We start from the raw sequence: 24957 nt of genomic DNA, 5'->3' as shown, positions 1-24957 counted from the left end.
GGATGTCTAATTACATTTTTGCATTGAGTTAACAGGTAAATCACTCACAATTGACGTATGGTGTGAACGCACCATAAGGACTGGCAGTCTGGCTTTTTCTGAAGCATACAGCGCCATCTGGTGGTAAACACTAAGTTAAAATTCAAGGTTCAAGAGAGAATCGAATAGCATTGCAGAATGCAGGAAATTGCAAAATCAATGCAGAATCATTTCTTGATTCACAATCCATCAGTTTATTGTTCTAGCCCTAAAACCTTAATTCTAAAGGTTTTTACAGAGAAATATGTTAATATGTAACTTGCCGTGCAGTAAAAAATATTCACTATGGCTGTAACTTGTCAAAGATCTGATTAAATAAAAAAATATGTACATTATATATATATATATATATATATATATATATATATATATATATATATATATATATATATATATATATATATATATATATATATCTATATCAATTTACTTTAAAGGATACCTTGTGTAGGTATATACACAATATAACATAAATAATGTTTTATAAATGGCTTAATATAACATAAATAATGTCCCAATGTCAAACAGTACCACTTTTTTTAACACAACTCAAAAATTAAATTACTGAGACGATGTGTCAGTTTTAGTTTTAATTTTCAATCAAAGTCATCCTGGTCTGCACTACAGTCGATTTTTCCACACAATTATCAACGTTAAATAGCTCTGGATTTCGAGTGAAATACAAGTCAAACATTTTAAATTTGCCAAAATGTAGATAGCACCCTCTAGTGGATTTGTCATCAGAAACATGCAAAGAAAATGTACCTTGAGAAACTTAGTTTATTTAGCAAAAATGTAGGCTGAGGTTTGTATTTTCATGGGTTGCGAAAACAGATAATTTCTTACCCTATTCACCTGCAGTGTCTTGCCCTCCGGTACTGTATTTCATAAATTATAAAAAACCTGCCACTACACGAATTGTGTTCGGAGCAGATTTTGCAAGAGTGTTTGCACTGTTACCTGATTTGCATAATTCCGTCAGAATGCTGGCCACTAAAACAATACAGCCCATCTGCAAATAAACTACCTTATCAGCAGCCGCAGTTCATTCCAAGTGAATTCCCCCCTCGTTTCTCTTTTTCCAAACGTCAGGCTGAAAAATCATTCATCTTTAGACAGCGTTCACCATAATTAGTGTTTCCCTCACTCCAGTCTGGCACTTTTTCTACAGTGATCTTTCATGTAGTGCATGGCCTAGGGTGACAAAACTTGCAGAGAGATTAATTAGTTTGAATGAATCAGTGGGGAAAGGGGTTTGGAGACTTTGCCCCATGCAAAATACATTCAGCCGTTCACTCTCTGCTTTCATGGCAGAAGCAAGAGAATGAGCTTCAAAGCTTTGTTTTACACTGTTATTCACTTTGAGTTGTGTTTCTACCACATGTAGTTAAATATGATTTTATGTTAATTGCAAACATTATTCAATTCTGAATTGGCCTCACACAGGTCAGTAGGCTTGACAAACCACCTATAGAAAACACACTCTTTCATCTCTGATACTTTAACCAACACTTGCACCAGTTTGCACATTTGCACTAGACACTTTCTTACAATTCCTCCATACAGTATCTTTATAAAAAAACATTGTGGAAAACCGGAAGAGACCTGTAGAAAACAATGTCTAGCCAGTTTCTAAGCACAATATTATTTTGATGTCTAATAACGACATCAAATGATGCTCATATTTGGTTGATTTTAGGTTGTGTTGGAAAGTGACCAAAATCCAACATCTTAAACCAATGTCATATTGATCTCAAATACTAACATTTAAATGTCATTATTTACTGACATTAAACAACGCCAAGGGTTGTTATTTGGTTGTTAATAGTTTGCATTGGAAAGTCATCAAAATCCAACGTTTGTCCGATGTTGGACACTGACAGATTTTCTTTTTTACCTTAAATGCAAAGTCCCTTGACGTTAGGGTACAACGTCAATCTGACATCATGTTGATGTCCTGTGGCGGCTGGGTTAGGGTTAGGGTTCCAGACACTTGCACCAATTTGCACCAGACCATTTCTCACAAACAATTTATCATTTTATAAAACATTGTGCATTTCTGAGTGCCTCACACAGGTGAGTGGACTTGACAAACCACCTGTAGAAAACACACTCTTTCATCTTTGACACTTTGAACAACACTTGCACCAGTTTTGCACATTTGCACTAGACACTTTCTTACAATTACTCCATACAGTATCTTTATAAAAACATTGTGCATTTCGGAGTGTGCCTCACACAGGTGAGTGGGCTTGACCTGTAGAAAATACACTCTTTCCAGCAAGCACACAATGTCAGAAGATAATATTAGGTTAGATTTAGGTCGTAATGTCAGCTGACCAAAATTCAATGTCTAGCCAGTGTCTAAGGACAACATTGTTTTGATGTCCAATAACAACATCAAATAATGTTGATATTTGTTTGATTTTATGTTAACAGACAAGCTACCATAGATGCATGTTCCTCATAATAAAAAATAAATAAATAAATGAGTCATTTTCTCTTTCAGTAAAGGTATCTAAAAATCCCTAAAACCAGATATATTAATTTTCTTGAGAAGCAACACTGCATACATATTAAGATATTATAAAATAACAGCATACTCTGCCCTTTTTTGCATTCATAATTAGCTTATGTTTACAAACTGAATTCAAAAATAAGTTTAAAGGGAATTTTCAACCATTCCTACTGAGTTGCTCTTCATCTTAAGGTTGGAAAACAAACTTCACAGATTCATTAGCATTTAAACAAGTACAGATATGTTCTAATATGAAATAATAAAGAAAAGACTTTAGCAATTGTATTCTCTGAAAATATTTGCCAGTATGAGTGAAATATGTTGCCAACAGAAAACAAGCTCTCCCATGATTGACATCTGTCAAAGAGGGATCATGGTGAGTCATCCAAACAGAACCTGGCTGCTTTCTGCACGGTCACAGTGAGAGCAGCTCTTCTTCATTCAGATATTAAGAATCTATATCACAGATGTGTTAATATATTTCTAATGAAACACTTAAAATTGCTGTACCAAAATCATAACGGTTTATCTTTTAGTTTAAACCAAATATATGTTGTTCGAAATTGACTTTTTTCTTGTTGTTTTATAAAGAAAATACTATAGTAGTTCATAGTAAATACTGGAGTGTTCTTTAACCCTGACCTGATTTCACCGAGTAGGCCATGTCCTTGGATTAACATCTGTTGATCATGGAAAAACATTACAATCAGCCAATCAGAATTAAGGGATATGTTTACAGTTTATGTTAAGTTTAGGCTTATAGTTTATGTACTTCTACGTGATTGTTATCCAACTATTATTCCCCTCTAACTTTGGGAACAATATACAGTAATGGTTGAGTTTAGACGTAGGATGGCAATGACATGCGTTTTTAAACCATAGTAGAGTACTTGAATTAATCTATTGTGGCAGTTCTATAGCTGGTAACACAACAACTAGTAATACAAACAAATGACCCAATACTTTAGTTTTCTACAACTACACTAAAAAATGATTCAAAGATAAATGACTAAATAATAAATACTAAATTACTAAATTATTTTAAGTTAAGTGGTTGTAAACAATTTATTTGAGCTGAATTTGAACAAACAAATTAAGTTGAACATTACTGAATTTAAAGAGTTTATTTAAATTCAACACAAATAAATTGTTTGCAACAATTTTGCAGACATTTTTTTTCAGTGTATAGGACATATACTACAAAACACACTACAGTTTACTACAGTAAAAACTAAAGTATACTACAGTATTTATTAAAGTTTATAAGTAACTATTTTATGCTCAATAACAAAGAGTTGTAATATACTATAATATACAGTATAATGCATTATATTTCCCAGTGATGGGTTGCAGCTAGAAGGGTATCCGCTGTGTAAAACATATGCTGTATAAGTTGGTAGTTTATTCCGCTTTGGCGATCACTGATTAATAAAGGGACTAAGCCGAAAAGAAAATGAATGAATGAATAATGCACTTTAATGTATTATGGTTCAAAAACACTATAGTATTTACTATAAATTATTACAGTATTTTTCATGAGATAAAGAAACATAGCCCAATGAAAAATTCATCTGTAACGAGCTGTTCATTTTAAATGGACAAAACCTAGCATGTTACTTCATCCATTATTCAAAGCAGAAGGATAATTATAAGATAGCCTTTCATATGATATAGAAAACAAACACACATGAAAAATATATATTTTTAAACAGTTGTTAGATCTTTCCTCTTTTTATGTCCGTACAGATGTTCTCTTTGCATGTACATACCTCTAGGAAACGATATAGGATGTTGCCTTTAGCCAATAATCTCACAAATAGGAAAATGTGATATATTACATTTATAAGCTCATCTTATCTTTAAAAAACAAAGCAAAACATTTAGTTACTTTTAGGTTACTTTTTTTTAAGTAGATAAAACTCTTTATTCATTCTTCACTCACTTCATTCATTTGTTCGCTATTCTCAACAAATATCAGCGTCTTTAAACCTTAATTTGTATGATTGACTGTCAAGGTGAAAATACAACTAATCATTTTGAACAGTGTGGCTTACATGATGACAGATACACTATGAGTTATGGTGGTCTTGGCCAAATTACTGACACAATAACTAGGTTTTGAAGCATGAATGAAATATTTTAGGGGAGTGACTACATTGTGCACATGTACAATAAAGTTCTGAAGTTCCAACAAACAGTTTTTTTGTCAGTTGGTTGGTCGGTCATTTTTTTTTCTTCTTTTTTTATTATTTCGCAAATTATGTTAAACAGATTTAGAAAATTTTCACAGTATGTCTGATAATATTTTTTTCTTCTGGAGAAAATGTCTTATTTGTTTTATTTCGATTAGAATAAAAGTGTTTTAAAATAATAAAAAAAAACATTTTAAAGACAAAATTGTTAGGCCCTTAAGGCTACTTTGTTTTTCGATAGTTTACAGAACAAACCATCATTATTCAAAAATCTTGCCTAATTACCCTAACCTGCCCAGCTAACCTAATTAACCTAGTTAAGCCTTAAAATGTCACTTTTAGAAGTGTCTTGAAAAATATGTACTCAAATATCATGTACACTGTGCCAAAGATAAAAGAAATCAGTTATATATGAATACATACACAATATATATATATATATATATATATATATATATATATATATATATATATATATATATATATATATATATATATATATATATTTAGCAGACATTACAAAAAATGTCAATATCAGATGTTTATGGTGAAAACGTGCGTATGCACATGTTTGATAATTGAATAAACAGCTTTGAGTGTGATGTTCAAACGATGAAAAATTATTGAGCAGTTGTGAATAGTTTGGCAGTTTACGGGTAAATGAGAATTGACTCATCAGTTTTGATAAACGAGCCATATGCAATTAGTTTTTGTGCAAACTACAGATAGTTGTACTTACTATTTGCACACATGCACCACAGCGTTTGGAATTTGCTTAAATCAGTAAGAAATGTCACTCTGAAGTTAACCTTAAGCTTATTCTTTAGAGACTTAAACTTCGAAATTCGAGAGCTGAGCCAAAGCAATTGAGAAAAACCAATATTGTGATGACTTTTTTCCTCAATACTGCTCACAAATGGGTAAGTTTGAATTTTGAGTGAAAAGAACTGATCCTAGAGCAGCAGTAGGCATCTTCATTAAAGCATTAAAGTGAACTTGAGTTAAATCTCCCAGTGATTTTTCTTGTTCTATCAGTTTCCTGCTTGTACTTTGACAAGTCATCTTTAGTGGGCACAGTATGTCACTGCCCCCTAATGCCCACCCATGGTGCATGACCCTGGCATTAGTTCAGCCCTCAGAAATAAAGCCAGTTTACTGGAGATGTGATTGGAGGTGCAAAGTTGTGAATATCTATCTTCCCTGATGCTCTGCCCTACATTTAGCAAGAGGAGAGAAGCTCCTGAGGGTTTTGTAAAGTGTGAGTGGTGTCAGTGGCAGTCTGAGGGTGTCGAGATGGAGTGACTTACACTGTTAATGAGCATTAGATATCAGGGACGGGAACCTGAAAGCCCTCTGGCACTGATGCATCTGTTGTAATCATCTCTCTGTCTCTCTCCAATCGCATATGACAATTACCTCCCACCTTCAAACCACATTCACTTGTCACCAGTTATGCGTTGAACTAGAAGACAAGCAAAAAAAACATAAACTGAGAAGGTATACATGTGTGAGATATCTCATAAATAACCACAAACAAAGGAGAAGCAGGGATGCAATATAAAGACTCTATCACAGAAAGTGAGACACTCCATGGATTTTTCGAAGGTGTGGCAATTGTTTCACAGCTGGTGTCAGCGTTACACAATAATCCAGCTCATAGTCTATGTGATTCAGAACAACAGGGTCTCTCCAGAAACCACCAAAGGGGTTCATAAAATCCTCTAAACCTGCCTTTTTATAACCATTTACTGAGCGTAAGCAAACAAGCAGTCTTCCATGCATTCATTGTTATAGCTGTCATTTTCTCAGGCCATAACGCTGTTTATACATCAATTCATTGTTCAACCTATTCTTTATCCATCTACACATTCCTCTCTCCCTCTGTTGCTTTAATTATCGGTCCCACTTTATATTAAGTGTTCTTAATTAATATGTATTTACACAGGAACTAATAGTTTGTTACAATGTACTTATTGTGTAAATACATGTATTTATTGTGTACTTGTGCATGATTTAATACATGCATGTAATTACATCTGTAACTAACTTCTGTAATTACATTTGTAAATACACTGTTGACCATTCCCTACACCTTAACCCACCCTTAAACCTACCCACACCACCAAACCTGTCCATAACCCAACCCCTATCCCAACTCAAGAGCACCACAAGTGTTCTCAAATACATTATGAACACAGTAAGTACATTGCATTTATTTTTTTGATGCAACTACATAGTGGTTAAGGACACTTAATATAAAGTGGGACCTAATTATCTATTGTTTTATCCATTCATTCACTGTTTATTATCCTTTTCATCATCCATCATTCTAACTATATTCATCCAGTAATTGTTCTAATTATCCATCTTTCCACCATTTCACTCATCCACCCATCCTTCCACAACTTCACTCATCCATCCATCCTTTTACAATTCTACCCATCCATCCACCATTCCACTTATCCATCCATCCATCCGTTCACCATTCCATCCTTCCATCATTTCACTCATCCACCCATCCATCCTCCATTCCACTCATCCATTCATCCATCCATCCATCCATCTGTCCACCAATTTCATCCTTCCACCATTCCACTCATCCATCCATCCATCCATCCATCCATCCATCAATCCATCAATCCATTGGTCAACCAATAATCCAATCTATCATCTATCTACCCATTCTTTTTTCTATCCATTGCTCTAATTACCTATTGCTTTATCCAGTCCTCCATTGTTTATTATGCATCTATCATCCATCATTCTAGCTATATTCATTTAGTCATTTTTTTAATTATCCATCCTTTCACCATTCCACTCATCCATCCATCATTCCACCTTTCCACTCATCCATCCACTCATCCATCCACTTATCCATCCATCCCTATTTTAGGGATAGGGGGGGGGGGTGCACCACATTGTTTTTTACAGTATAGGATGAATTGTGATGCAGGGCTTGCAGATATCTAAAAATCTCACATTCCAAACCAATGAAATTTATACATGCTGTCTAAATGCAAAATTAATTAAATTCTATTTTTCAAATTTGAATATTTTTTTCCTCATGTAACTTAAATTTTCTCAAGAAAGTTTCCTAAAACCAAATAAACTGCTTTCTCTATAGGGAATTTTTTTTATCAGAGACAAAGCTGATAAGTAAACATAACGCTGCTGCATAAAATAGAAGCCCAGCATGACAGTTTGCCTCTAGATCTGTCTGCCATCTACTTCAATATGTATTTATCATGTATTTATACTCCGTTAAGAGGAATATCATGTTCCCAGATGAGAAACTAGGCATCAGGGCTGCCAATTTCCTTCTTTGTCTTCTTTCATGCGATTTCTTTTGGTCTCAAAGCAAATGAGAGCAAATAAATCTCACAGATAACAGCACATGCAAATTAGTCCAGCTTGATGTATCCAGTGGTCTCACAATTTGGGTTCTCCGTGCGAAAATTAAGGTCCACTAGGTGTGTAATTAATTTCACATGAAAGTAATTCTGCGGGCTCATATATCACAGTAAAGCCACCGGGTTAGTTGGGTTAATGCATGCTGCGTCTATTCACCTCGCTGAAAGGCTCAGAGTTTCACGTTAAGAGGAAACTTTTAAAAAGATCTACAATTAGGCTGAATCCTTTTGTCCAAATAAGCAGCTATTGTCTTTTTTTTTCCTTTTAAAAAGCAGCCTGTAATCACAGATGAACTCTGTCAACCTCAACATCACAACTGACATTTCCAAATAACACACAGTTTGAATAAATGAAGGATCTTTTTGTTTAAAAAAACTGAAATTTACCACTTTAGTTGCGCTTAGTGGTTTGACACACTGAGAGTGGGTTTCTTTAACAGCTTATTTAACTTTAAACCGCTTAAATGCCTGCAGGAAATAAAATAAGGGGCTTTTTCTGAGAATTTTCATGTGCTGTGTTATTTGCTTTTTATTGGCAATAGCTGGATTTCCATTAGCCTGTGTTTTGCGCATTTGAAAGTACATTCACGTTAGAAAGGAATGATGAGAACTGCCAGGAAATATGAATAAAAAATGCTTTCTTAAGATGGTTTTGGAAGTGTGTGGAAAAAAGTGTTGAAATGAATTAGGGGAGATGGAAAATTATATTTTATAAACCCAATCAAATAATAAGTCAATCATAAATGTCTAAGTGGATATTACAACCATGTGACCAATCAGCTGTCTTAGTTATGCTTGCCATGTTTACTGTTGTTTACTAAGTTACCAATTTTCCCTTTAATGGTCATCTGCATCTTAAATGCTTGAAACTTTTTAATATTTTGATTCTTTCGAATATGTGTGCATATTAATATGTACACTCACTGGTTACTTTATTAGGTACATCTGTCCAACGGCTCTTTAACGCAAATTTCTAATCAGCCAATTATATAGATGCAACTCAATGCATTTAGGTATGTAGACATGGAGAAGATCTGCTGCAGTTCAAATCAAGCATCAGAATGGGGAAGAAAGGATATTTAAGTGACTTTAAATGTGGCATGGTTTTTGGTGCCAGTTGGGATGGTCTGAGTTTTTCAAAACCTGCTGATCTACTGAGATAATCACGCATAACCATCTCTAGGATTTACAGAGAATCCAAAAAAGAGAAAATATCCAGTGAGCGGCAGTTCTGTGGGCAGTTCTGTGTTGATGCCAGAGGTCTGACCAGACTGGTTCGAGCTGATAGAAAGGCAACAGTAACTCAAATAACCACTCGTTACAACAGAGGTATGCAGAAGAGCATCTCTGAATGCACAACACATCAAACCTTGAGGCAGATGGGCTACAGCAGCAGAAGACCACACTGGGTGTTATTCATGTCAGCTAAAAACAAGAAACTGAGGCTACAATTCACACAGGAACACCAAAATTGGACAATACAAGATTGGAAAAACATTGCCTGGTCTGACGAGTCTCGATTTCTGCTGTGACATTTAGATGATAGGGTCAGAATTTGGCGTCAACAACATGAAAGCATGGATTCATCCTGCCTTGTATCAACGGTTCAGGCTGCTGGTGGTGGTGTAATGGTGTGGGGGATATTTTCTTGGCACACATTGGGCCAATTAGTCATAAACGTCATAAAGCGTGAATCATCTTTGACTGCTTTCTTGAACATGACAATGAGTTCACTATACTTAAATGGCCTTTGAAGTCACCAGATCTCATTCCAATAAAGCACTTTAGGGATGTAGTGGAATGGTAAATTCGCATCATGACTGTGCAGCCGACAAATCTGCAGCAACTGCATGATGCTATTATGTCAATACGGACCAAAATTTGAGGAATATTTCCAGCAGCTTGTTGAATATACGCCACAAAGGATTAAAGAAGTTCTGAAGGCAAAAGTGGGTCCAACCCGCTACTAGTACGGTGTACCTAATAAAGTGACTGATGAGTGTTTTCATGTATTCATGTATGTGTTATATCACTTTTGCATTAAATTACAAAAAAATGTATTATCGCTTATGCAAGGTGTTTCAAAAACACAGCGTCTATGATAGGACAGTAAATTTGACGTTACTCTCTCCTCTGGTTGCCGTTATCAGTAATTTTTTTTTTTCCTTTTTCTGAAAGTCTAGATAACATTTTTGTGGAGCTTTTCTTTTATTATTTCAGCATGTAGGATTGCAAAAAAATATAAATTTCTTGTACTTTCCCATTCACTGTGCTCTAGGTTTACTCAACTATGATGACTTTCACTACTGAGAAAATAGGAAATGTGAAATTCCATTGTGTGAAAAAGTGTTAAAGTCAATGAAGGGAAATGAAAAAAGCATATGCCGAAGAAACTCTGACAGTGAATATTACACCTATTTGACCAATCAGCTAGTCTCAACTAGGCTTGCCTTGTTTACTGTTGGTTACCAATTCTACAGTGAGTCAACTTCTGTAACAACCTACAGTAATTAACGTTTGTTTTTGTTTTTTTAAATGTGAACTTTGGGGAAAAAAAGGGGTAAGCAGTTTGTAAAGAAACAATCTAAGCCAGTTGACTGATTTTTATAGACACAAATACATGTTAATCATTTTAAGGATAATGCTTAATGAACTGTAGTGTAATGTGTAATTAAAGATTCTGTGGTGTAATGTCAATATGTGATGCAAAAGATGATCAGTTGTGACGATGATGTCGATAAATAGAAAACTTGCACAAACATATCCATATCACTATGATCAGATGCTTTGTTGTGTGTTTATTAATGAGATATTTAGTTATTTATTATTTACATATTGACTTTTTTTTTGGTTTTTCCTTTTTCTCATCTGGCCAAAAACCCAGATGATAACATTTAAACTTCCTATCCAGTCCCACGCAAAGCACGCTGGGAACTAGAAATCCCTTGCTTGAACAAATGAAAATTATGCATGAAGTCTCGATGCAAAACGTATTAACTTCTGTTTACCAAATGTCTATAATTTTGCACCTCAGTGCAGATGAAGTTTTCTCATTAATTTCTTCTAAAACCAAATAATCCGAGGAACGGAAACTGCAGCTTACACTGGTTAAGTCTTCATGCAGTTATTCAAATGTATAGAATAGTAACAAAAGGCAAGAGTTTTGTCTTTCTGTTCGTCAGTCTGTTATTGAACAACTTTTGGATTGCATTGTGAGGCCTTGATCTTTGCACTGACAACTTTTGATGTTGAAACGTTGACAATATTGACATTTTTAAGTACACAGTAAAACATTATGTGACAAAAAGCTCTAATTAACTTGTAGATTAATCATTAGTGTGACACATGAACAGAGAAACAAAACTTGTAAGTAGAAAAGTAATTGTTAGCGCTGCCAAACAGAATTTACCGTTGTTTACATCCTTGTTTACATCTTTGCTACAACATACCTTAAACGCTAGAAACTGTGCATGCAATAGATCAGTTTAACCAAGTATAGATACTTACAGGTTGTGGCTCACAATTCACAGCTTCTGCTATTATGGTTGGAGCTGCTCCTCCTTTGAGGAGTTTTAACCGAATCCAGCACTCAACTGAGAAAGATTCTGGAAGTTCTCCTTTGTCAGATGCTAGCTATATCTTTTTTTTATAGTTCTCTGGAATATAATTAAAATTAAATTGTAAGCACTTCTCTCTTTATGTCATTCCATTTGGAAGCCCAAATACAGAAACAGAGCAAGCTCTGTGGAAATAGCAGCGTTTGAATGCCATTTTTAGCTTTCTCTGCTACATTACAGTGCCTCTGGCCACATCCCTTTACTGTGTGGGATATATGTGCATAGTGAATGCATGTAACTAGACGCGTTTGTGATCTCACCAGCTCGGATGTGTTTTTTTGTAGTCCTCAAACTTCATTCGCTGTAGGCTTTTTTAAGCCAACTCTGTAAAAGCCAAAGTCTCCCTTTGTGTTGAACTTTAAGCATATTACATTCAAAGATGCTATTTCTGTTCACACAGCTACATTACACATCAACTAAAGTTTAACATATGATATCGTAGTGGACTACCCCTTTAACGGGACCTTGGTTTGAAGTAGTAAATTATCTGGGCCATATTAATTGCCTTGCAAAAACATGTAATGAGCTGCCAGTACTTTTTTATGTTAATGGATTTATTTTATATATTACATCTTATACAATATATAATTTCACACGTCACTGCAGAGTTCAAATTTCAATATCAAAAGTTGTCGGAGCAGAGATCAGGGTTCTATAAATGCAATTAAAATAAATGGAAAAACAAATGATTTCCTAGGAACTGCCTGTTTTGTATGTGTGTGTGACGGCTCTGTTTACTTACATTAGCACCTTCACAAGAAAAGCTCCATTTTTTCACCTCAGTGGCAAACCTAAAAACAGATAAATACATTAAAAATATATGGTTAAAAAAGGAAAACAGAGCATTTGATGTGTAAAACTAATGCCGTAATACTTGGTGGTTCATGTTGCTGTGGTGACCTCTGATAAATAAGAGACTGAGCTGAAAGAAAATGAATGAATGAAATAAAATCTCAGTGTTAAGTGAATTAGCTTCAGCTTTTGTAACAGTTTTTGCTGCACATGCTTAGTTTCATTAAGTAAACAAGCCTTCATTGTTGAGATCATGTCAGAAGATTGATATACGAGCCATCATTTAAAACGACAACAGAGTGGATATCTTCAAAAAGCAAGGCTTTCATTAATTGTGGTTTAACTTGGCGTTTCAGACACGCACATCTCTCTTTTCTAAGATATCCCAGAAACTCATCCTCCCACGACTACCAATGTAATTTTAGTTCAGAAATGTATGTGGCTAGAGAAAATAACAGCAAGTGAGATTTATGAAGACACTGCCCACGGCCATGGCTCCTACAGTCTGATGAGACACAAGACTACTTGATGAAGTGTGTTTTCAGAGGAGGAGAGGAATATTAATTGATGACGAGACTCGCCATCAGAGGCAATGTGTGTTCGCATCACACTGTATATCTCGAATAAATCTGCATGCACAATCATTATCGGCGCAGTGTGATCCTGTTAAACTCACTGAGGGAATATAGTCCTGTTCAAAAACAGATTATAGAAAATTACAGATGGCGTTTAAAATGCTCATTTAAAAGAAGTTTTTGACAATTTATTTGTAAGTGCTATTAAATTTAATTCCACAGATTTGCTTCAAAATTATTGTTATTATTTTTTAAAGACTTGAAATTACGGAAGTACTTAGAGGCCATTTGTTATATTATATTTCAATTATATTATAGTATAATTAAATTTATAAAACAGTTCTGTCTGGTTCTTGAATCTGATTGTCTGATAGCTGTTTGATATTTTGCTAGTAACATCACACAAAGGCCTCTTTACCCTTTACCTCTGTGTATTACTCTGCCCACATACAGCAACCAACAAGCAGGCTACAGTTTGACAAATATTACTGTTGTTAGACAACAAAATGTACTTTTAAGGCTTTTTTTAGTTGAGAATGTAGTTGTTTAGATTGCAACTATGCAGTTTTTTGTAAGAATAGTGCCTATTTTAAAATATTTACAGTTTATGGGACATCGTCGGCGGCCAAAGACGGTTGATGTTGTCTATCCACAAGATGGCGCCAGAACCACATAATAAGCTCTTGCTCAGTGTGTTCTCTTGAGCGCGAATAAAAAGCTGAAAAACGAAAGCCTAGTGGTTTTTAAGGTGGACCGGATAGAGTCAATAAGAAGCTGCGAATAAGAAGCTGGATTCAGCCTTGTCCCTCCTTATCGCAAACACAACAGCAGTCTGGTGAAAAATCTCTGTAGACGGATGTTATTTCATGTCACGTTCAGCCTTATAATCTTAAAATGTGAGCAAAATTTGCTGTTTTGTCATCCCCTTCAGAGGGTCACACACCAGAAGCGTCGCTTCACATTACGCTATAAAAAATCATTCAAATACTAGTTCTAAAGTGATGTTGGTGAATTAGTAACGGCTTCTGCTGTTCTGATGTCAGCTGCAGATGTGAATGAATGGCGAAAGAAAGTAGTTTCTAATACAAAGAGAGGGTTTAAGACTCTTTGTGTTTGATTTTCTTTCTTATGTACAAGATTGTGCCGTCAAACTGTTGTATAAACGCAATATCACACTCGTAGCAGTGTGCTATGGCTGTATATCAGCACTGGTGGAGCGCTAAGGCACTCGACCTGCAGCCTCTTGCCAACGCACGCCTCCCACCAGTGCTAATATGTAGCCATAGCACATTGCTACTTGTGTGATATTGCTCATTTATATTATTTTTTTCTAATAATCATGGCTCGGTTTTTTGGTTATCTTGCTCGACATAACGTGTTTAAGACAATGACTGTAAAAAATATGGACGACGTGATATCAAAAATTTGTACGTCAAATCAACCATGCCACCCGAACTTGTCATTTGACCACCCATATCTGCACTACAGCAAAGGCTCACTAAATAAATATAAGAGATTACATTCAAAAACAAGAAATAATATACGATTTAAAAACTGTGTGATGTAGCCGGGTTTTAATAATTTAATAAAAACAATACATGTTGTACTGCAGAAATTAAAAATCTTTCATACACTGTAGCCTAAGTTAGACCAAGCTATGAGCAAAAAAAAAAAAAAAAGACATATATATGTATATATGTCATATCTATCTATCTATATATATATATATATATATATATATATATATATATATATATATATATATATATATATATATATATATATATATATCTTATAACGGGTTGTTGGTATTTATTGTCTTTATCTTAGGATCCAAAATACACGCATCATGAACAGCTATTTCCCATGCAAAACTACACATTTATATTAACAAAAATTACAGCAATATTTCTAATATCAACAGGATATTTACATATCCCAGCACTACCTAAAATAGTCCTTATCAATTTGTACAATAAACTTTGCAGTATTAATACATCAATCTACGTCTATCAGCTACTGCAACATAGCTTGTTTTTTTTTTTTTGCCTCCGTTTTCATTTGGTTTATTCAATGCCTTTATTACATCTGTCAAAGAGAAATTAACATTCATTTTAATGTTTTTTAGGAGTTTTAAAGAAGCATTCTTTAAATCAAAATCGAATAACATTACAGGAGGTTAATCTGGACATAGGTTGTTTAGTCTTTTTTTTATATCAGACCCATAAAAATCCTACTAGATAATGATCAACTGTTTTCCCTGAAATGATAACGTTTGGCGAATATCACCAAACAAAAGCCCACATTTAACCGATTAAACATCCTGTAGGTTAGAAAGTATAGTTTACTGCTGAACAACTCATTTTGAAATAACACAGAAATGAAACATTGGTACTTTAATCTCCTCCTGGAACTACAACAGTCTGCTGAGAGAAGCTGTCAATCATAATGACACGCCCCGTTTTTAAAGCATTAAATTACTGGATAAAATCATACTCTTTACAAAAATGAAGATCTGAACCTGTATCGGCAGGAAAACCAGTGACTATTGACCAAAACCATCTTTCGGGAAATTTTATTGCAAGTGTAATTAATTTTTTTAATTGGGCTCAAATCTCGTTGGTTAACATGGGGAAGGCGGGCTTTATGACTCTGGCTGGAAGCGTCACTCAAAGAAAGGTGTGTGGTACACTTGGTTTATGATCTTTTTCACAACCTAGACACACATACAGTAGCTTCATGATGCATTATTTGTAAGCATTCACTTTTTAAAGTACTTGCAAATAGCTTGCGGAAAGAAGGTAATAAATAAACGCAAAGGCAGGATCTTCATCATTCTTCATAATCTAATTCTTACATGCAACAGCTTATTTTGCGTCATTTAGAACCTACGCTCTAAAACGTTGAGGGAATGTTATTGTAAATATAAATATATATAACCATGAATATACATTAATAAGGGTCACACTTTACAATAAGGATTCATTTATTAATGTACACACACCAGCCACTTTATTAGGTACAACTTACTAGTATCGCGTAATGCGTTTGCCTTCAGAACTGCCTTAATCCTTCATGGTGTAGATTCAGTGGAAATATTCCTCAGAGATTTTGGTCCCTATTGACATGATAACCTCATGCTGTTGCTGCAGATTTGTCAGCTGCACATCCATGATGCGAATCTCCCGTTCCACCACATCCCAAAAATGCTCTATTAGATTAAATCTGGTGACTATGGAGGCCATTTGAGTACAGTGAACTCATTGTTATGTTCAAAAAACCAGTCTGACATTATACGTGCTTGACATGGTGCGTTATCCTGCTGGAAGTAGCCATCAGAAGATGGGTACACTGTGGTCATAAAGGGATGGACATAGTTAGGACATGGACAACAAAAATTGAATTGTAATTAAAACTTTTAAAATCATATCTTTCTTCATTAAACAGTGGGAAATGTTTAAAGGATAAATATATTCTACAGAATTACTCAACAGTCAGCAAATTAAATATAATAACTCTACAAATTAATAATTCAGGGTTGGGGGGCTAATAATTATGACTTAATTTTGATAATAATTATATAAATACACACACACACACACACACACACACACCAGGACCTTTAAAGTGCAATTAAACTATGAGAGATGTTTCAAGTCCCCAAGACAAGTTGTAAAAAAAACAGCCCCCCTGTAAAAGGACACCAGTGGAATGACAATCCCCTCCTCATACATCTCGCTCCCCCGACAGTCATGTACTAATGATAACTACAAGATGGAAAATCTCAGATCAGAATAGTGTTGCAAATGGAACTGCTGGAGTGTGACTCTTGATCCTTTCCCTTTGAAAAGCTAACTCCCTATGGGACAGCGGCACAGATGAAAACCTATAATCACCAGGAGATACGGCCTATATAGATCAAACAGATCATAGAGTTGAATCAGACAGGATTTGGCTCTACTGATGGCCGAATCTCTGCTTTTTACACTGCTAATGTCTGAGTAAGCGTCTGTGTGCGGCAAATGCCATCCGTTTAAGTTTCAGAGCAGTCTTTGGTAAATATTAACATTTCTGCAAACGCCTGCGAAAGTCGTGGCAGGAATTAATGAAGGACAATGAAATGTATCCGAAGGCTATTCTTTCATTCACTGTAAAAAATGCTGGGTTCCATACAATCCCTTTATGTCATCCCAATGCAAACCGATTAAGTTAACTTACTGGTTTTTACAATTATGAGTTGATTGAACATAAATTAATTTATCCTCACAAAAAAAGCTTAAGAATTGTGTTTCAATAATTTTGTTCATTTTCTTTTCAGCTTAGTCCCTTTATTAATTTGCGGTCGCCACAGCGGAATGAACCGCCAACTTATCCAGCATATGTTTTATGCAGCGTATGCCTTTTTAGCTCAACTCTGGAAAACATCCATACACACTCATTCACACTCTTACACTACGGACATTTTAGACTACCCAAATCACCTCTACCGCATGTCTTTGGACTGTGGGGGAAACCGGAGCCCCTGGAGGAAACCCATGCAAACATGCAAACTTAACTTGTTTCAACTTATTTTAAATAAGTAGTTTGAGCAAGCAGCAAAAGTCCTTTGACACACTGATTTATATAGGCTGTTGGATTATGAAATCAAAACTGAAGTAAGAATTAAAACCCGCAGGAATCCTTTTTACGTATCATGAAAATCTGACATGATATATAAAAAATAATGGGAATACGACAACCAAATAACTTTGTTTTGGTAATCTTTTCTCCGCAAGCTGGTTAAAAAAAAACAGTTCAGATTTCACTCCCTACACTCTCAGAAATAAAGATACAAGGGCTGTCACTGCGGCAGTACCTTTTTAAAAGGTACATATTTGCACCCGAAAAGTCCATATTGGCACCTCAAAGGTACATTTTAGGTGCATTTAAGTACTGATATGTATACTTTTGAGGTGCCACTAAGGACTCTTAAGGTACAAATATGTACCTTTTGAAAACGTACTGCCAATGCCTTAGTGACAGCGCTTGTACCTTTATTTCCAAAAGTCTTATTACAATATTACTGTCCCAAATATGCACACTTCCACCCACAGTGCCAATGCAGCAGTTTGCCATCCTTTTTACTCATTTATTTAAATTTTTAATTGTTCAAATTTTATATTTATAATTATTTTAATCAGAAATAAAGCATTATCAGTGTTTTGCTGTTGGATGTCCAACTGACATAAGACTCCAGACATAAGTGCAGCTGTGGATACTGTGGTTGAATTAAGTTTTTGAAGAACAAGTATACAAGAATCTTAGTAGGTATAAAAATATATAAAGTATAAAAATATATGGCAGACTTGTTAAATTTTGAAGGCATGCATAAAATCAGACTACCACAATTAATGCTTTGTTACTAGATAGAACAAACTTTTTCTATTTCTTTCATTTTTGTTAGTATCGCACAGCAGGTCCTGAAAAAAATTTATGGGGCAGGCACTATAGGATCCAGCAGGACGCTGCTTGTGAGTGATATTTTAAAGAAAAAAAAGCATTAAATGGAGCAGATACTGAATTGAGCTCTGTATGAATGGTGTCACAGTCAAAAAGTCAATCTTTTTTCATACATTCTGACCAATATATCAAATAAGTCTAGGGCTCTATTTTGATGATCCATGCGCAAAGTCCAAAGCGCAGGGTGCAAACCCATTAAGGGCGTGTCAGAATCCACTTTGGCTATTTTAAGGACGGAAAAATCCTAACAGGGTTGAGCTTATTCTCTTAATGAGTTATAGGTGTGTTTTGAGAAATAAACAATCAGAGTCTCATCTCCCATTCCCTTTAAGAGTCAGTTGTGTCACACTGGAGCGCATTTGCTATTTACATGACGGACTTTGTAAGTGGAAAAACTGAACACTTCAGATAAACAGATAAACAGAGCATCTACAGGCGAGAATGAGAGATGAGCCTCCTCATTCTTTACTTTTACTTTTGTGGATAGGAAAATTTGTTGTACGCACAGACATCCATTAGCCTATACATAATTAATTTTATTTGTTAAGCGCAAAGATTTGTTACAAAACAATTTTTAAATATAGTTCTAATTTTCAGCAAACGAATATATGAACAATAATAATAAAGTGTGGTCAAAAAACTTATATCCAAATACACATGCTGTGCCCCATATGGTCCAAAACCTGAGCGGTGGACAAATCTAAGCTTGTTTTTAATAAAACAAATATGAATATGCATATAATAAATACTACTACTAATAATAAGAACATTATACAAAAGCAAATTGTTATGAATAAACTGAAAAAGCCCCCCAAAATAAAAAAAGGCATGGAGGCCGTGGTTGTTATATACATGTAAGCTAAAAAATTATAATTTTTGTAATATTTTAATCCTTTCATTCTTTTTCATACATAAAGATATTTGCGTATAGCTGTACATCCTGTTCATTAAGCAATGTGTAAGCGAGGCGCACAACAAACGTGATCTGCGCTGCACTATAGACCTGTTTTGATCTGGTCTATTGAACAGTCTTTTATAGTTCATCAAAATAGCAACTCGCCAGCAATGCGCCTGATCATGCCTCCTTTTTTAGATCAGAATGCCTATGGGCGGACATATGAGCGCAAATGCATTTACTATTTAAACAGCGTGTTGCAAAACATCGAAGCAACTCCCCCAAACAACAATTGCGTCGCGTCTTCCGCCACATGGCGCCAGGTGTATGATAGGGCCCTAAGAATTTATGACATTACTTCATGTAATTTGTGTTTTACTTATTATCCCTAGCTTTACTAAACTTTACAGTTTACCAGCTTCCCCACACACACAAAGGTACAATATCTGTCACTGAGGAGGTACTATTTTAAAAGGTACACTTTTGTACTTTACAGCTGAACATTACTACCTTTAAAGCACACTTTTGTAACTTTTAAACTACTATGAGGTACATAATTGTACTTTTTTAGGTATTAACATGTACCTGTAAGGAACAAAAAAGTACCGCTCCAGTGACAGATTTTGTACCTTTATTTCTGAATGTGTCTGTGAATTATTCGTGTTACTAGGTGGGCATTAGGGCCTGGTGGAGGCTTTTAGCTGACACATGCTGTAGCACTTCACAAGTGACTGATTTACTGAGGGATATTGTACACAGAGTTATTCTGTACTCACGTTCACAGATTACAATTGGTAATTCAAAACAGGTAATCTAAATCACAATTAAATGTTAACTTCAAATTGCTGGCGTGGTCTTATTAAAAGCCCAGACACATGCACACTTTACATGAGTTAGCCATGCAGACTTATTTACATTTAGCGATATATTGCAGTATATAATGGTCGACAATATATTCTGTGGTTTAATCTATAAGATTTAGCCTCTTCCTCTCCATTATTGTTTTGTTGTTTTTGGAGTTTCAGAATAGTGTGTAAAGACTCTGTCATCTTCTGGAAAAGTAGCAGCTTATTTGCATTTAAAGGCACATTTAAAAACAAAAAAAGTGTGTTTTTGCTTACACCAAAATAGCGGAATGTTTGATGATTTTTTTTTTTTTTTACAATATTTGTATATATTTTTTTACTTTTATTCCAAATCTGTACAAAATCTGTCACTGAGGAGGTACTATTTTAAAAGGTACACTTTTGTACTTTACAGCTGCACATTACTACCTTTAAAGCACACTTTTGTAACTTTTAAACTACTATGAGGTACATAATTGTACTTTTTTTAGGTATTAACATGTACCTGTAAGGAACAAAAAAGTACCGCTCCAGTGACAGATTTTGTACCTTTATTTCTGAATGTGTCTGTGAATTATTCGTGTTACTAGGTGGGCATTAGGACCTGGTGGAGGCTTTTAGCTGGCACATGCTGTAGCACTTCACAAGTGACTGATTTACTGAGGGATATTGTACACAGAGTTATTCTGTACTCACGTTCACAGATTACAATTGGTAATTCAAAACAGGTAATCTAAATCACAATTAAATGTTAACTTCAAATTGCTAACGTGGTCTTATTAAAAGCCCAGACACATGCACACTTTACATGAGTTAGCCATGCAGACTTATTTACATTTAGCGATATATTGCAGTATATAACGGTCGACAATAGATTCTGTGGTTTAATCTAGAAGATTTAGCCTCTTACTCTCCATTATTGTTTTGTTGTTTTTGGAGTTTCAGAATAGTGTGTAAAGACATCTTCTGGAAAAGTAGCAGCTTATTTGCATTTAAAGGCACATGGACAAAAAAAGTGTGTTCTTGCTTACACCAAAATAGCAGAATGTTTGATCTGTAATCTTGGAGCTGAAATTTTTACAGACACCATATTTATATTTGTATTTATTTATTTATTTATTTATTACAATATCTGTATATATATTTTGACTTTTATTCCATGCCTCAAGATTGCTCAAAGCTTTTATCAGCCATGCAGGAGAAAAAAAAAAGGACGGCACCTCCATGAGTTATGAACACTCCAACCACAGCACGAAAATATTAAACTCCATTGGAAACTATTTAATAATTAAATACATGCACGAAATCTAAGCAACCCCACTGCAAGAGTGATTACAGCTCGCAGTTCACGCTTGGAGGAGAATCACAGGTCCCTCAGAACCATCGCTGGCTTATTCATTTATAATGCAAATGGCTTTATTCAACTGAATGAACACATAAACAAACAGACAGAAGAATTCCCAGAGATTTAATCAGGGTGGGAATCCAAAATAAATCTGGTAACTTTGCGAGATTGGAATTACACTGCATGAAGAACCTATTATTAGGATCAATGCACAAGGAGGATAAAGAAATCCCAAGGGCTTTACAGTATATTTAATTCATTTTACACTCTGCATAATGATTTGACTTAAGTGTATAGTCGTATGTTCCCTATAAGGACACATATTGCTGCATAAGTACTAAAGTGATTGTCTGGCTTTTCCAGAACATGAACACCTAAGGTAGTCCTTTAATAAAAGTGCAAATTTATAATTAAATTAAAAACAATTGCAGATCATATGCTATTCATGAGGTGACGCAGTGGCGCAGTAGGTAGTGCTGTCGACTTACAGCAAGAAGGATCCTGGTCTGAGCCTCAGCTAGGTCGGTTGGTGTTTCTGTATTGACTTTGCATGTTCTCTCTGCGTTCACGTGGGTTTCCTCCGGGTGCTCCGGTTTCCCCCACAGTCCTAAGACATACGATACAGGTGAATTGAGTAGGCTAAATTGTCTGTGTATGAGTGTGAATGAGTGTGTGTGGATGTTTTCCAGAGATGTGTTGCAGCTGGAAGGGCACCGCTGCGTAAAACATGCATGCTGGACAAGTTGGCTGTTCATTCCTCTGTGGCAACCCCGAATTTTTAAAGGGACTGAAGCTACGGTCACACTAGAGTTTGTGTGCGAGAAATTCTGTCATACGGCGCTGCGAAAAGGGGCGGGATTAAACAAGCTTATTAGGCATTTAAAAAAGCGAGCGATTGCTCCATGTTTTAAATTTCTGTCCAGAGGGTTCGTGTTTTGATCCTCGATTGGTCTCTAGCAGTCAAGTGATGCGATTTTACATGTCAGAGTTCACCAAGCTTGAACTTTGCACTGCAGCAATCTGCGAAACTTATATCATGACCCTGCGTTTCTGGTCTGACGCATTCGAGTGCGTATGAATAGAAGTCTATGGGAGGAAAAGCCCAGTGTGACCGCAGCTTAAGCCAAAAAGAAAATGAATGAATGAACGAATGATGCTATTCATGATATTACAAATTATGCAGGTCTATTTGCCAATGATACTAATCACCATGGGTTAATATTTTAATTGTTGAACTGAACTTATGTTTAAACCTTGGTGACATTTAATAGGCTTAAATGGACAAAATTGTGCGTTAATAGTAAGTTAAATGTTAAATTATTTACATATGATCAGCCGTAGAAATGCAAAAGTCTTCACACATTCTTCGAATTATATTTATGTTACACATTTTTAATACTTTTGGAGACATTTTATGACTTATAAAATAAAAATAAGTTTGTAAACAATTTGTATTTTATTAAAAAGTTTTGACATATGTTTAGCTATTTATTAGAAATACCATGATGCTGAATGAAAAAAAACTGCTAAATGAATGACATGTAAATAACATGTATAAATAATAAATAACTAAATGATATAATGTAAATGATATATGATCACAATTTAAAATAAAACATATCTTTAATTAATAATATTAGTATATTTTTGAAACATTTAATTCATTTAATTCATGATTGCAAAGCTGAATTTTCAGCATCATTACCAGTGTTGGGTAATGATGTTACTTTAGAAAGTAATGCATTGCAATATTGAGTTATTGCCCAAAAAAAGTGACTACTTGCGTCACTTAAATACTTTTTATGGTACTGTTTAAATAATGCATTACTTTACTTTTGAGTCACTTTTTTTCTGAACTGGCTGAGGCTTGATCTATTTAGGAACTTGCAGGGTTTGTTTTTTAATTCCTTTTCTTTGTTTAATAGAGGAGTTCTGCAATTAACAACACACTGTATAACCTTTATTAAAAAAACATATAAAAAATTATTTAGGATAATGTTATCTTCAGAAAACTTCTAGAGCCCAGAGTGATGCATGCTGTATATACAGATTCATGAAATACTGTCTTTGTCTTATTCAAAAGTAAAATCTCTAAGAATATTTCCATCTCAGAAATAGAAGTCTTCCTTACTTTCTGCTCCTGTATTCTCTCATTACGTGCAGTATTCAATGTGACTATGATCAATTTAATTCAGCATTTTTTTAAAAAGCGAATTAACTTAACATAAAAAGGTAACTCAAGTTACATTTTTAAAAAGTAACTCAAATATTATTACTTAATTTTGAAAAGTAATTTGTTACTTTACTTGTTACTTGGACAATTACACAACTTGCGTTACCCCAACACTAGCTACGTTTCGATCCACCTGTTTTTATGTGCATTTTGGATATGCGCATAAAAAAAGTTGATGGAAACACCAAGATGTGCATATATTTTGAAAATGTGCATAAAAAAACATGCACATAACTGAGCAGGATAACGTATTTTCGATAAGAAAATATGAACATAACTACGATGGAAACAATTTTACAGAACAAATTCCAGTATGCACATTAAAAAAAGTCATGTGATTTTGTTATAAGAGATCAAGTGATGGTAAAAAATGTGTGTGAATGGACGAACCCACAGGCTGAGCACATTGTAAAACATCTAAAATGTTGATTTGGTCATTCTAAAACGCCTTAAATATTTCAGTATTAGTGCTCTTACATTATTAATTACCTCCAAAATTCTCTACCATTCGTTTAATGCGTGTCGGCATAGTCGTTTATTAAATAAGGAAAAGTTTCACACAGCTTCTCCTGCTGCAGCAAATTCCATTTCTACTGAGGATATTTGGTGCCAGTTAATTTGAAAATGACAATTTTGTTCTCTTTGACTCATTGAATGGAAACATTGCTTTATTTGCGCATCTTTTCTGTGATATTCCAGTTTTGCGCATAAATTTTATTTGCATTTTTGGATGGAAAACATAGCTACTGATCATTGCAGTCTTCAGTGTCATATGATCCTTCAAAAATCATTCTAAGGTTGGGATTTGCTCAAGAAACATTTATCAGTTTAGCAGTTACACATCTTTAATATTTCCTTGTGAAAACATATAAAAAATATAATGACATGATTAACAGTGAACACCACCTTGTTAATTTAATGAATATGAAACTCTTTGATCTTATAATAACTTAATCATGCGTCCATTTTAGAGACTCACATTGCATTAATTATCCAT

General features: G+C 34.7%; 1 long non-coding RNA gene across 1 annotated transcript in view; it reads right to left on the bottom strand.

Moving 5' to 3' along the window:
• The window catches only part of LOC141379422 (uncharacterized), a 100103-nt gene that overhangs the window by 28110 nt on the left and 47036 nt on the right, over positions 1 to 24957 (bottom strand). The window contains exons 12-13 of the long non-coding RNA XR_012396025.1: positions 12519 to 12567; positions 6057 to 6211 (exon numbers count right to left, since the gene is read on the bottom strand). This is a non-coding gene — a long non-coding RNA (uncharacterized lncRNA). The remainder of the gene's footprint in view (positions 1 to 6056; positions 6212 to 12518; positions 12568 to 24957) is intronic.

The sequence above is a fragment of the Danio rerio genome, chromosome 20 (genome assembly GCF_049306965.1).
Source record: "Danio rerio strain Tuebingen ecotype United States chromosome 20, GRCz12tu, whole genome shotgun sequence".
In the NCBI taxonomy this organism is placed as follows: Eukaryota; Metazoa; Chordata; class Actinopteri; order Cypriniformes; family Danionidae; genus Danio; species Danio rerio.
This window is presented reverse-complemented; position numbering and strand designations above follow the sequence as displayed.